Consider the following 15,633-nt stretch of genomic DNA (forward strand, 5'->3'; position numbering starts at 1 on the left):
GCCAAGGACGCGGGCAGGGCGCGAGGGGCCGGGGGTGGGGAGAACCGCTCGCGGATTAACCCGCGCGGCGCCGGGAGCGCACCTTGCACGCGGGGCGGTGGGTGGGGGGCGGTTCGCCCTTTCGCCGCTCGGCCCCACGCAGGCTCCCGAGCTCAGCTCTCTCCCCGCCGTCGGATATTTTTCAGAACCTGGCGCTTCCCGTTCGTCCAGCTGGACGGCGGCGTTATCCCAACCCTCCTCTAGCTTGCCCACCCAGTTCAGTTTGAAGAGCTAAAGGCAAGCCTAACCCTGCCTCCTCCAATTGCTCCTTCAACAACAACCCTGCAAGGCAGAGTGGGCTGCAAAGTAGTCACTTGCCCAACGGTCAGGGTGAACTTGACCTGGAGCTGCCAGGTCCAAATCTGGCACCCTCACCGTGACGTTGAAAGGGGCTTTAGACTTTGCCTCCATTCAGCTGTTATATCAGGGTTCCTCAACCTTGGCAACTCTAAGCTGTGCAGACTTCAACTCCCAGAATTCCCCAGAATTCTCCAGCTGGGGAATTCTGGGAGTTGAAGTCCACACAGCTTAGAGTTGCCAAGGTTGAGGAAGTCTGTGTTATATGAAACATCTAGCATACAATGTGTGAGCCAGTTTGGTGTGGTGGTGAAGGAACCAGGCTAGAAACCAGGAGACCCTGAGTTCTAGCCCTGCCTTAAGGCACAAAGCCAGCTGGGTGACCTTAGGCCAGTCCCTCTCTCTCAGCCCTAGGAAGGAGGCAATGGCAAACCACTTCTGAAAATCTAGCCAAGAAAACAGCGGGGACTTGTCCAGGCAGTCGCCGAGGATTGGACACATTTGAACGGATTAAAAAAAAATCATATAATGTCACCTTATAGGATAGTGTAAGGATTGAGCCTTTGGAAATGCCCAGAGCACTCTCACATGGGAACATGTCCTACAGGACCACCTTTCCTGGGAGGCAGCACTGAACACATCCAGAGTGGGCCAGGCTGTGGAATGTGACATTGATTTTTACAAATGTATGGAAAAGAATAGATGTTTTGAATGTTCTTCCACAAGCTTGTGGAACTGAATTCATAAATTTATGAATGTATAGCATATTAACACTAAACCAGCATATTACTACAAATTGCACAGCCTATTAATGCTGTACCAACCCTAATTACGTTATGCCTTAGCATATTGTATAAATTCAGTTACTGTCTAAGGCTTTGCTTTAATTGAATTGTCCCCAGGTCTACGAATGGGGCTTGTGAGTAAAGAACCTCTCTGCTTTTCCGCCTGTGTTCACACAACAGAGTGATCACACTTGCACCAAACGCATTGGGAATGGCAAGTTCTGCATGCAGGTAGTTTATGGCTCAGTATATCACCAAGTATAGAAAACTGAGTAGAGGAAAGCATGGGTTATGTTAACCGTGGATAAGCATTTGGTTGAACATGGTCAGCATTGGCCTAAATCCTTTGGAGGGGGGAAACAAGGAGTTATCATTCCTTTCTCAATGTCTTTGGTCCTGATTTCCAGCCATTTACAGGATTAAAAAAAAAAAAAAAGCTGGGTGGGGGATTTAGGAAATGTAGCTAATTTATTTCCCATAGCACACCTGCTAGCAATTAGGCATTCCCACCGTATTATAAATTGCTACCAACAGGAGCTGCTGGGTGCTAAAGTGATGACCTAGATGCAGAAGAGTTCTTTGTCCCGTTATGAATCCCTGGAGTCATCCCATACCCTGTAAGACATTATTTAATTTGCTAACTGTGCTACTTAATCTCAAGCATTCTGAAATCTGCCAGGCAGAGAAGACACTTCATAAAACAATAAAGCCTTATTATGATTGCTTGTGCTGATGGGTTACGAGGGCATAGGATGTCTTTCCAGGCTTGTTCGTGTCCTCATTTCCCCCTTTTTAAGATTATCAAGTGTGTGGCTTTAGCGGTTGTGAAAGGCTGTGGATTAACAGCCTTGGAGAATAAAGCATTGTGGTGGTCTGGTTTGTTTTCACCACCATTGACAGAGAGGTCAGACTAAACGCGATCCCTGGGGAAGGTAATGGCAACCCACCCCAGTATTCTTGCCGTGAAAACTAAATGGATCAGTACAACCAGAGATATGTCGGTATACCATTGGAAGATGAGACCCCCAGGTCAGAAGATGGTCAAAATGCTACTGGGGAGGAACAGAGGATGAGTTCAACTAGCCCCAGACATGATGACGCAGCTAGCTCAAAGCCGAAAGGACGGCTAGCAGCCGACGGTGCTGGTGGTGAACGGCGAATCTGATGTTCTAAGGATCAACACACCATTGGAACCTGGAATGTAAGATCTATGAGCCAGGGCAAATTGGATGTGGTTATTGGTGAGATGTCAAGATTAAAGATAGACATTTTGGGCATCAGTGAACTGAAATGGACTGGAATGGGCCACTTCACATCAAATGACCACCAGATCTACTACTGTGGACAAGAGGACCACAGAAGAAATGGAGTAGCCTTCATAATTAATAGTCAAGTGGCTAAAGCAGTGCTTGGATACAACCCAAAAAACGACAGAATGATCTCAATTCGAATTCAGGGCAAGCCATCTAACATCACAGTGATCCAAATATATGCCCCAACCACAGATGCTGAAGAAGCTGAAGTAGAGCAGTTCTATGAGGATCTGCAGCACCTACTGGACAACACGCCTAAAAGAGATGTTATTTTCATCACAGGAGACTGGAATACTAAGGTGGGCAGTCAACTGACACCTGGAATTACAGGTAAGTATGGCCTGGGAGAACAAAATGAAGCAGGACATAGGCTGATAGAACTTTGCCAAGACAACTCACTCTGCATAACAAACACTCTCTTCCAACAACCTAAGAGATGGCTTTATACATGGACTTCACCAGATGGACAACACCGAAATCAGATTGATTACATCCTTTGCAGCCAAAGGTGGCGGACATCTATACAGTTGGTAAAAACAAGACCTGGAGCTGACTGTAGTTCAGATCACGAACTTCTTATTGCACAATTTAGGACCAGACTCAAGAGAATAGGGAAGACCCACAGATCAGCTAGATATGAGCTCACTAATATTCCTAAGGAATATGCACTGGAGGTGAAGAATAGATTTAAGGGACTGGACTTAGTAGATAGGGTCCCGGAAGAACTATGGACAGAAGTTGGCAGCATTGTTCAGGAGGCGGCAACAAAATACATCCCAAAGAAAGAGAAAACCAAGAAGGCAAAATGGCTGTCTGCTGAGACACTAGAAGTAGCCCAAGAAAGAAGGAAAGCAAAAGGCAACAGTGATAGGGGGAGATATGCCCAATTAAATGCAAAATTCCAGAGGTTAGCCAGAAGAGATAAGGAATTATTTTTAAACAAGCAATGCACGCAAGTGGAAGAAGACAATAGAATAGGAAGGACAAGAGACCTCTTCCAGAAAATTAGAAACCTTGGAGGTAAATTCCAGGCCAAAATGGGTATGATCAAAAACAAAGATGGCAAGGACCTAACAGAAGAAGAAGAGATCAAGAAAAGGTGGCAAGAATATACAGAAGACCTGTATAGGAAGGATAACAATATCGGGGATAGCTTTGACGGTGTGGTCAGTGAGCTAGAGCCAGACATCCTGAAGAGTGAGGTTGAGTGGGCCTTAAGAAGCATTGCTAATAACAAGGCAGCAGGAGGCGACGGCATCCCAGCTGAACTGTTCAAAATCTTGCAAGATGATGCTGTCAAGGTAATGCATGCTATATGCCAGCAAATTTGGAAAACACAAGAATGGCCATCAGATTGGAAAAAATCAACTTATATCCCCATACCAAAAAAGGGAAACACTAAAGAATGTTCAAACTATCGAACAGTGGCACTCATTTCACATGCCAGTAAGGTAATGCTCAAGATCCTGCAAGGTAGACTTCGGCAGTTCATGGAGCGAGAATTGCCAGATCTACAAGCTGGGTTTAGAAAAGGCAGAGGAACTAGAGACCAAATTGCCAATATCCGCTGGATAATGGAAAAAGCCAGGGAGTTTCAGAAAAACATCTATTTCTGTTTTATTGACTATTCTAAAGCCTTTGACTGTGTGGACCATAACAAATTGTGGCAAGTTCTTAGTGGTATGGGGATACCAAGTCATCTTGTATGCCTCCTGAAGAATCTCTATAACAACCAAGTAGCAACAGTAAGAACAGACCACGGAACAACAGACTGGTTTAAGATTGGGAAAGGAGTACGGCAGGGCTGTGTACTCTCACCCTACCTATTCAACTTGTATGCAGAACACATCATGCGACATGCTGGGCTTGAGGAATCCAAGGCTGGAGTTAAAATCTCTGGAAGAAACATTAACAATCTCAGATATGCAGATGATACCACTTTGATGGCTGAAAGTGAAGAGGAACTGAGGAGCCTTATGATGAAGGTGAAAGAAGAAAGTGCCAAAGCTGGCTTGCAGCTAAACCTCAAAAAAACCAAGATGATGGCAACCAGCTTGATTGATAACTGGCAAATAGAGGGAGAAAATGTAGAAGCAGTGAAAGACTTTGTATTCCTTGGTGCAAAGATTACTGCAGATGCTGACTGCAGTCAGGAAATCAGAAGACACTTAATCCTTGGGAGAAGAGCAATGACAAATCTCAATAAAATAGTTAAGAGCAGAGACATCACACTGACAACAAAGGCCCGCATAGTTAAAGCAATGGTGTTCCCTGTAGTAACATATGGCTGCGAGAGCTGGACCATAAGGAAGGCTGAGAGAAGGAAGATCAATGCTTTTGAACTGTGTTGTTGGAGGAAAATTCTGAGAGTGCCTTGGATTGCAAGAAGATCAAACCAATCCATCCTCCAGGAAATAAAGCCAGACTGCTCACTTGAGGGAATGATATTAAAGGCAAAACTGAAATACTTTGTCACATAATGAGAAGACAGGACACCCTGGAGAAGATGCTGATGCTAGGGAGAGAGGAGGGCAAAAGGAAGAGGGGCCGACCAAGGGCAAGATGGATGGATGATATTCTAGAGGTGATGGATTCTGGGGGAGCTGGGGGTGTTGACGACCGACAGGAAGCTCTGGCGTGGGCTGGTCCATGAAGTCACGAAGAGTCGGAAGTGACTAAACGAATAAACAACAACATCATACCCTTGAATGTTCCAGAGTGGGAAACTATGCACTTTAATTGAATTTTCATATTTTTTCCATCCAGGATCACTCTTTGAGATTGCATCTCCTGAATCAACTATAATGGATTTGTTCACACACAGCACAAACCATGGTTTATAAATCACAGTGGCTGACTTCATGCACAATATTAACCCACAAATAAACCACATTAGACTTCAGTGTGATGTTAATTCAGTCAAACATGAAACAAGTAGAGCTCTTGAAGTTTGTACAAATCAGTGTGTTGTGCAAACTCGGCCTGCTGAGGTTTATTCAGTTAATTATGGTTAAGTAAACTATGGTTTATTGTGTGAACATGGATATCACTGACAGTTCTGGGTGACATTACATACAGGAGCTATCTACATTCAGTTGCAATTTCTGTAGATTCAGCTGAAGCAATTCATTCCCCGGCAATAGAAGATAATGCCAGCCAATCACTATTATCAACTCCAGAAATGGACAAGACAGTTTAAATGTCCACTTGTTGTTTTGTCTCCTGTGAATATTGATGGAATGCTTTTAATGATAAATCAACCGGAATTGACATAGAAACAATGTAAAATAAATAATGAGTTGGAAAGACTAGATGTGCAGATATTTCTATTCCACCTCTGCTTGAGCCTGGATGAAGATGTATGAGTAATAAAATGATAGCAGAAGATTGCTGCAGCACGTTAAATTTGGCAAATATTAAGGACCTATCTTTGCTTCAAAACTAAGCTGGTGGGAGGTTCCCAAATATTCCCAGGGCTGTTGCCAGACTGGGAAATCAAAAATATCCCAGAAAGAGCAGGGGAAAACCACTTTTGCACTGCACTGTGGTCAAGAAAACTGCATAGATGTCTCCATGAAGTCCTAATGAATTGAGAAAAGTTATAAAAGATAGGAATATTTGACTTAGTTGAGTTTTAACATTCTAAATAATCATAATCATAATCATAAACCCTATCCAGTTTAAATCCTCATATCAATTCCCCCATGCCCCCAAAATCAATCCAATCCAAATGATCATACTGACTGGAACCAAATTTCCCAATCAGGCCCAATTCAATTTGGACATTAAAATGTTTGTGCACAAAACATCCAGATTGGTCCAAATTGTTGAGATTCATCTATTTTAATGACTCAGCTGCATCTAATTGATTTGGTGGCCTCAATGATTTCAAAGTGCTGAATATTCATATAGACTGACAAATGTAAACTTATGGCTATGTGGATGTATATATGAGAACCAGTTTGGTGTAGTGGTTAAGGCATCAGGCTAGAAACCAGAAGACTGTGAGTTCTAGTTCGGCCTTAGGCACAAAGCCAACTGGGTGACCTTGAGCCAGTCACTCTCTCTCAGCCCCAGGAAGCAGGCAATGGCAAAACACTTCTGAAAATCTAGCCATGAAAACTGCAGGGACTTGTCCAGGTAGTTGCCAGGAGTCAACACTGACTTGATGGCACTCTCTGCCCCAATAGAGATAGATATATACTTTGCAGAAGTCAAATAGGCATAACCTAGTCCATGCATCATGCTCTGCTGTGGAAACATACCTCACTGGCTTTGCACGAGACATTGAAATATAAATCATGGTTTATAAGCCTTAATGGCTGGGTTCATGCAACATGCTAAACTAATATCAAACACATTGTTGAATTCATACATGACATTAAGCCACATTGCAGCTTAATGTCATGTATGAATTCAACAAGTCAGTGAACTCTTCATATGAAAAAGGGCCCTAATTCATTCACACACATTTTTACCAGCAAAGATGGGGAAAGCAGCCTTAATGAATCCCTGTTGATCAGAGCAGACAAGGCCAGGTTAGCTGAACCAATAAGCTCTCCAGAGTCAAGTCTACCATTAGAAGTAATTATCCTCAAAACCTGAAGGGCAGTGTAATCTGCTACAAGAGACCCCCAAGTTAGCCTGCTGCTTCAGAGATGATGGAGATACCATCCCAACATCATCAATGAAGAAAAACTGAACTCTCAGCTCAGCTGGTTTTTCCTCATGGAATGGGAAGGGTGTAGCCAACTCTGTCTGGCAGCTTGTATGATCCAGCTCTGCATGCAGTGGAAGGATGGAATTATTATCTGAAGTTCCTGCTTTATGGCAGGTGGGCTTGATGACTCCGGAAGTCTGTTGGTTCCTACAATTCAATATTAACCACATCTTCCAGGCATCCTCAGTGGTCTGCTCTGGGTTACTGGAAGCTCTTTAAGACAAGGGGAAACAATAATGAGCTCCATAAAGTATGAGTTTATTGATTGTGTCTGCAGTGCAGCACTAAGTGGGCTCCCCAAATCCCCTATCAGAGAGAACCATGGCTAGTCTTGCAGCCTGGTTTCTTCCTTGGCTCTGAATCCTGATTTTCTCCACTGTGGAGGAATTTTTATCTTCCGTATATCACGTGGTGGTGGTGGTTTTAAGAAAGAAGCTCTCCTTCACAAAACCATGCATCTTCTACTCTAATAGCTCCATTTTAATTTAGGGGGCACTTAAAAAGGAGCAACTGCCTCCTTTTTACAGTCTCATGCAGAGGCCTGATTTATAAGTGATGCAAGTCACTGAGCAAATATTTGCACATGTGAGCTCTAAAATAAGAACTGTGTTTATACCTTGTCTGTTCTCCAAGGAGCTCAAGATGATCTACATAGATTCCACGCAAGCAGCTGAGTGAGGTGGCTTTCGTTTTGGCTGGAAAACTGCCATGCACCCAGTCTCTGGAGAAAAACTATGTCCTCCAAACAGACAACTTAGCCAAAGACTGTTTCCCTAAATGTCTAATATTCCATGTGTATAGATACGTTCTTCAGCAAAGGATCATTACCTTGTCGTGGTGCTGGAGCTTGAGCACCTCAATGATGCCATGAGCTAAACCATGAAGGGCCACTCAAGATGGGAAGGTCATGGCAGAGAGGTCAGACTAAATGCGATCCCTGGGGAAGGTAATGGCAACCCACCCCAGTAATCTTGCCAGGAAAACTAAATGGATCAGTACAACCAGAGATATGTCGGTATACCATCGGAAGATGAGACCCCCAGGTCGGAAGATGGTCAAAATGCTACTGGGGAGGAACAGAGGATGAGTTCAACTAGCCCCAGATGTGATGATGCAGCATGTTAATAAAATTTCTTATTTTTAAAGGGGGGACACTAATTTTTATGAGGTTAGGTAACCTGTGTCCCTCCATCTGATTTGTAGAAATACAGCTCCCAGCATCCTTCAGCAATAAGCATCCTGGTTGGGGTTGTTGGGAGTTGGAGTTCCATAACATATGGAGGGACACCTGGATTTAGAGCAGTGTTTCTCAACCTTGGCAACCTGAAAATGTGTGGACTTCAACTTCCAGAATTCCCCAGCTAGGGAACTTTGGGAGTTGAAGTCCACACATCTTCAAGTTGCCAAGGTTGAGAAACACTGATTTAGAGGGAGGACTGAGGCATTTCTGTCACTTGAACAAAGAACTCCAGTTTTGCCTCATAACAGACAAAGCTACACACCAGTCTGGTTGCTCAAAGGCTCCAGTGGGCCCAAATCATCTTAACAATGGTGGGGTCAGTTCTTTTTGAACTGCTGGAGAAAACAAAGCCGATCTCTCCTCTGGAAAAATCACACTTGCTCCTTGATTGCTTCATTCAATTTAACACACATGTCTCACCAGAACTGCTCCATTTCCCTGCCATTCCTCCCTGCCTCCTTTTGCATCTGTACTATGTATACATAAATCAAACTGTCACTGCTCATCTTGCCCCTGACAGCTGTAATTGCTTCAGGGTTTAAAAATATCCGTAGACAATAAACACAATAAACATACATGTGTGCCAAAAAAAAAAAAAAAAAACAGGAAAAAAAAGAGTCAAGAGGCCTTTCAAATATGCAGCCACTCCAAGAAGACTCTTTACAGGCAAGTTCAGCTGTGAAACCAAAGCTTCATATCCTCAAATGGGGAACATTGAGAACTTTTAAAAATCTGTCTATCTGTCTGTCTGCCTAAGCAGTGCGAAAAACCTTTGTCAGGTGGACCACATTTTCCAAATGGAAAAAAAAAATGCTCATTTTCTTCAATGCATCCTCTTTGCTCTGATGCATCTCCATAGTAAAATGCAGCTCTGAGTTCTTACACAAAGGAGAAGCCCCCACTGAAATTAAATCTATTCTCTCCATTTGTACCAAGATTGGCCAGGTAGCACTGAATACAGTCATGGAGTGTGATGGCACTTTGTTGTAGAAATCCAGCCCATGTGGTTGGTTTATAGCTTAGTATGCCCCATGAAGATCAAAAAGGTTGAGTACCTTATAGTCAGATATCTATGTGCCAACGTAATCTTTCTTAGACTATGAGAGGTGGCTGTGAGTTGCCTCGATAACGTGTCTTTCAGGATCCTCTTCCATGGCTTCCAGTAGCTTATGAGTGGCATGTGAACTTCCACTGTGCTTTGCAAAGGAGCTTCAGTTAAGTGCTCTGCTTTAAGCATTCTCCAGGCAAAGCACCCCCTTCAAGCACGGCAGAGCCCAAGTCCTTACAATCTAAAATAAGGTTTGCAGTCACCTCTGAGTTTCCATGTCTAGGTTATAAAGGCAGCTTGCAAAACCTGTCCCCCACAGCCAAAGAAGCTCACTGGGTGACTGTGGAGCGATCACTGTCTCTCAACTCATCCTACCCTCACATGGTTGTGGGGAAGGATTGGAGAGGGGACTGCTATGAATGTCACCTTGAAATCCTGGAAGAAAGGCACAATATAGAACTAATATAGGCTACTGGAGGTGGTTGGGAGCTTCCAAAAGGTCATAAGCATAAGCATTGTGTGTGCATACTAATATATCAAAACTTGTTCTAGACGTCACTCTGTGTGTTCTCTGCCCAAGCCTGAAGTGGGCAATTGCAAGAGATATACAGATTGAAATGTCATTATTTAAAGTGGCAAAATTGTTTCTTGCCCAGCACCAATGAAATCATTGGTTTTATTTGGAGGGGGGCGGGGGGTCACACAAACACATTTATCATTTCAGAGGGTCACAGAACCACAAAGTTTGAGATGCACAGTGAATTACAAGGGATAAATATCGGAGAATAGGAAATTCTGATGAGAAGGTTGGACAAGATAGCACATCAAAGTCGGTTTAGCTTGATGACTCTCATTTTTTTCTTGTCTAATGTCCCACCAATAACTCTGTTAGAGGTCCTGGGTCTTACTACGTTCAGAACAAAGAAGAATATTCCAGGAAGGTTGTTTATAATTCTACAGCCATTCTGAAACTGTCTTTAAAACATAGCATACATTACAAATATAATACTTTATGACTTACCGTTTCATTTACTTACCCTGAATCTCATTTAGACTACTCCTAATTTGTGATACATATAACATTAATTGAGCATGTTATATGTCAACTTTAATTCAGAACTTTTTTTACCTTAACAATGACTGTATTTTTATGTCTTAGTGCAATGTGAATGAATGCGGATTGGCTCTTCTTAGCATATTCTTGGATGGAAGAGGCAACCTGAACTTATGGATGTCAGAGAATCAGTGAGGATGTCACGTCCCAGTCCCTAACTTGCAGCACCATCAAGATACCTCTTACAGAATTTTGCTTCCAATAAACAGCCACACCACCCAGTTTTGCACAAATGCATTTAGTTATGCATGTGGCAACTACATCTTAGACTAGTGAGTTGTGTGAACCTATCCAATGAGTGAGAGGTTGCAGTGTGAATCCTCCTGAAAAAATAGAACCCCCTTGTCTTTCTAGGCCAGGATTTCTCAACCAGGCTTCTGTGGCACTCTCGGGCTCTGTGAGAGGTCCCTAGGGGTTCCATGGGAGATAGCCATTTATTTAAAAAATATATTTCAAATTTGGGCAACTTCACATTAAAGAAATAAGTTCCATTCTTTATTTTTAGTTTCAGAACACTGTGAATGCATCTATGCAGGCCTACCCATGAAACGAATATGATCATTTTGTAACTTCTGGCTTATATTGGAGCCTGAGTGGGCAGGGGTTCCCCGAGGCCTTAAAAATATTTCAAGGGTTCCTCCAGGGTCAAAAGGTTGAGAAAGACTGTTCTATAGGGTTAGGGGGGAAAAAAACCTCCACATCCAGTCCTATTCTGGATTTTCCTGTATTAGTAGGGCTTTATCTTTTGCATATCTTTCCTCAGATTAACATGATAATCTTACAAATAAAATAAAATAGGTGGGTAAAAGAAAACGGGAGAAAGGAAAATAGAAAACAAGGAAAGAAAAAGGAAAGATGGCTATTCTTAACTGCCCAGGGACATTCCCAGGAACTTTTGATGGAGAAATACTCTGAGTTGCGTGTTCATTTGGCATGAGGAGCACAAGAGCAACTCAGAGATGATTCACCAGGGAGGGATGTTCTCCTATCAAACACAAAAAGGGGGAGAACTGGCAGATCTCTGTGCCTGAAAAAGCCACAAAACCTTTGCTGCCACTTCAGAGGTTGTTTTATAACAAACCATTGATCTAGGTGATGCTTAATGAGGAGAAGCTTGACAGATTTCTTCTGTTTTGCTTGGAGTTTTCAGAATTTTGCTCTTTTGAATCCAGAAAACTAGGATGGGGGTGGAGAGGGGGAACACTGCAACATCCCTCTGGGAAAAGCCATGAATGTTAAAAAAAAAATAATCTGTAGCAGTCTTTAAAAAAAGAAACAGGGAAAACACGTTGCACATGTTGCTGTGTTAATGTTATGCGTTAATTAGCATTGTGCTCAGCAGTTTCTTCCATTCCACCCACAACTCCTATATTCTTCATCTCTGTGAATCTATCATCTCATCTGCTTTCTTCTTTGAAAAGCTGCACTACTGTGGGTGGGAAAGGCACTGTTTGAAAAGGAAGAGGGGAGAAGTGTAATAATCTGTATTTGAGAAATCTGCAATGTTTCAGTTAGCAGTGACCTTCCTTACATTGGAATCTGCCATCAGGTTCATAGTCAGTTTCTGGTCTAGTCCTGCTGAGCTATAGGACTTAAGAAACATGCCCCTCCATGGAACTAAATGAGGAATATCTCTCTTGTCAATTTTAACCATCTCCGTCCCAAGTCTATTTGCATGAACAACATTCTCCCTTGGAAAATTTTTAAGGGCACTGATCTTCATTCCCTCACCCACCCACCCACCTTTTATTTTATTTTTTTTTGGGGGGGGGACACAACATCAAGATTCTAAGCAGGCATGAGGAATATAACAGTGAACTTATTGCCATGTATTTTCTACTCATCCTGATATAGTGGCAGGATTAGTGAAATCTCAATTTCCAGCCCAGCACCTAGGATAGCGCCTCTCCAAAATATTGAATGTTATCAAGAGAATCTTCAGTCTCTTTCAAGCTCTCATTCAAGCGTCTCTGGAATTTCCTCATTTTTTTAAGAAAAAGCAAATCTTTGTTAACTTCAAAACAAACACCCCACCAGATTTCATGTGTTGCTAGTTTTTGTTTTTTTACTGGAATGTTATTCCTTTTTCAGTCAATAGACACTGGGGAAAACTGAGATGGTCTTCTCTCCTGTAGTGGTGCCATCCATTCTACCCCTCCTCAATTTCCATGTATATTAACAGAGCCCAAGACTGTACGTTTGCAGCCAATTGAGTTAAGAACGTACTGTACTATTTTAGAAGGCATGTGGGAGGAAGTTATTGTATTTGTTTTAAATGTTCCCTCATGTAAACATAAACACAGGCTTTTTGCTAACAGAAAATGGAGCATTGTTTTATAGTTTCAGCCTAATTTTTGGTGTGCTGCAGAATGATTCTGTTATCTTTTTAAAATGAAGAGCAACATTTAAAAATGGGATTTCCCATTAGCTCCAGCCTACCATTTTGCTATCCTTCAGCAAACTCCAGCCTTATTTTTATTCTAGTCCTCCAAAGACACCTGACTTGTCCACCTACTTATCTCCAACCCTTGCAAATCATACTTCTGCTTCTTATTTTAAGCAAGAGGAGTGCCTCTAATTGCTATCCTGCTCTTTTAAGTATAAAGCTAAGACAATTAACATGCATTCAGTGCCACTGTTATGCACAGAGTTTAATATTTAAATACTCATGCATAGATTTTTTTTAAAAAATAAAAACTATAAACACTTGGGTGGCTCAAATTCCCCAAGTCATGTTCCATAGGGGAAGTTATTAAACAAGATTGATCTTTGCTGTCCTTGGTACAAATCAATATAACTCTTTAAACAATGGAACAGAATTCTGCTGCATTGGTTCTGAAGTGCCTTTGTTATACTAACACTTTCAAAATTGAAACTTACTCTTTACACCCTTCCTACTGCAGTATTTCTCCCCACCCCATCTGTATTCGATCAGAATAAGGGTCCCTGATGGTGTCAGGCTAAAAAAAAAATGCTTCATCAGTCATTGAAAAGCATTTTGTATGCATATTGCATTAACTTAATGCTTTCATAATACAATCCACAATGAATTCTAATAAGGATACGTTTTGATGTGGGGGAAGGGATAAAAATGACAAATAACCTGATAAAGGGCCAGGCCACAGCATTCAGGGAATGAGAAGTGTTTTTTTTCCAATCTGAAATAGAAGTAAAGTATTTCACATCTTTTGAGTGGATCTGTTTTATCTGGTCTCGTGAATGATCACCCAGTTCCTTTAATCCAATAGTTTTAAGGAAGTACAACACACTCCAAAACCAGGCTTTGATTAATTCATTAGATATCACAGAAATCATGATTTGTTTCAACCATGGTTTATTAAATAAGCCACAGTGGCTGGATTCACACAGATTAGATTTATGCATCACAGTTAGCCATACTGACCACTGTGGTTTGTAAGCTGTGGTTTGCAACTCTGCAGTTTTAGTAAATCCAGCCAGCTGTCATTTATTCAACAAGCAATGCCATACTAAGCCATTAACTTTGGTTTACAAACCACAATAGTTTGGTTCACACAACATATGCTAAGCTAAACCAAACAAATAATATCTTAGCACAATGTGTGAATCTAACCATTCATTAGAAATATGATAAAGTTTTTTCTTGGCTTTTATCAGTTCAAGCTAGACCAGGAAGTCTATACAGACCAATGTTCCTCTATGTGGGGGTGGAATATTTAGAGGTAGAATAAGTCTTTTTTATATAATGATTCAACGTCATCTTCAGCTGGAAGTATTATTATTATTATTATTATTATTCATAACTTACAACATAACAACTTTCTGTCACCAAATTTCTGTCCATTGACTGACACAGTTTCTTAAAATGGCAACTGGATGATTGTAAAGTGAGGAGAAAGCTAATTTTATTAAAATAAATCCCCCATTGCATCTATCATGGTATCACCTTTTAAACCTGTAAATTCAATTAGATTCTTGTCTTACCAAGGCTCTGTAAATTTGGATTCAGACCATCCTACTTATGAGGATGTCTGCAAAAGACCTTAGAATTTATGTGATGGGTTCACACATTGCACTAAACCATGCTTTATTGCATACAGTAAACTATAATTGGTTGGTTTCAAACAATGTACTAACCATTTGCCATGGTTTCCAACCTCCACTGACTAGGTTCATCAACATAACATTCTGGACAAATATATGGTGTGAATGAGATCTTTCCATTTGTGTCTGTTTGGGCATGCGTGCATGTATTATTCAAAATTGATTGTTCTGTCAGCATTGAAAAACCAGGGAGCTAAAATGCAATTGATATTTCAAACAGACATGCTGAACAATAATACACTGTCACACCATTAGAGAACAATGGTTGACTGAATTCAACTTGAGATATTTCTTTATATCAGCTGTCAAAAATTTAGATGTTCATCTTTTAAGATGAAGAATGGTTCTATTTTAGAGGACAAGGGGTTACCCACAAATCCATTCTTAAGTAACTACAATAAGACCCACTGCTCTATTAACAAATTTATTTTTGATTTGATTGCCATTCAGGCTGACCCCCGTAGCATACCACATCCAAGAATAATATTAATAAAAACAGTGCTATTAAATGAGATGCTTGGCTTGAATCTCAAAATTTTGAGAAATGATCTCATAAATTAAATTCCCAGGGTACCATCCATCCTCAAACATTTACAGGCAAGGTTGCCTCTGAATTCTGGGAACGGAGCGTAATTGCATGGAAATTGACAAGGCACAAATGCCAAGAATTCTGTTAACCTTTAATATCTTGAGGGGGAAAAAACCCTCTCCCCTTATAATTATCTCCTTCCTTTGTCTTAAATGTTACTGATGAATATTTAGTGAGAAAAGCAAATAAAAGAAAGCTCAAAGGTGCCTAAAACTTGCACCTTTGGAGAACAAATCTACAAACTTTGCTACAAAGCAATTCATTTCAGCCTTAAGAAAAAAAAAATGATGATGACAAAACTCAACAGATGGGATTGCCAGCAACACCTACTAAGTCCTTTTTATTTGACCATATGTCTGGTGAGGAATATGGGCTGGGACAGAGGATACAATTCACTGCTGCATA

General features: G+C 41.4%; 1 protein-coding gene across 1 annotated transcript in view; it reads right to left on the reverse strand.

Annotated features, from left to right (window-relative positions):
* Positions 1-15,633, reverse strand: part of NTM (neurotrimin) — a 643,325-nt gene that overhangs the window by 281,013 nt on the left and 346,679 nt on the right. The gene's annotated exons all lie outside the window — the stretch shown is intronic.

Source organism: Candoia aspera, chromosome 9 (genome assembly GCF_035149785.1).
Source record: "Candoia aspera isolate rCanAsp1 chromosome 9, rCanAsp1.hap2, whole genome shotgun sequence".
Classification (NCBI taxonomy): Eukaryota; Metazoa; Chordata; class Lepidosauria; order Squamata; family Boidae; genus Candoia; species Candoia aspera.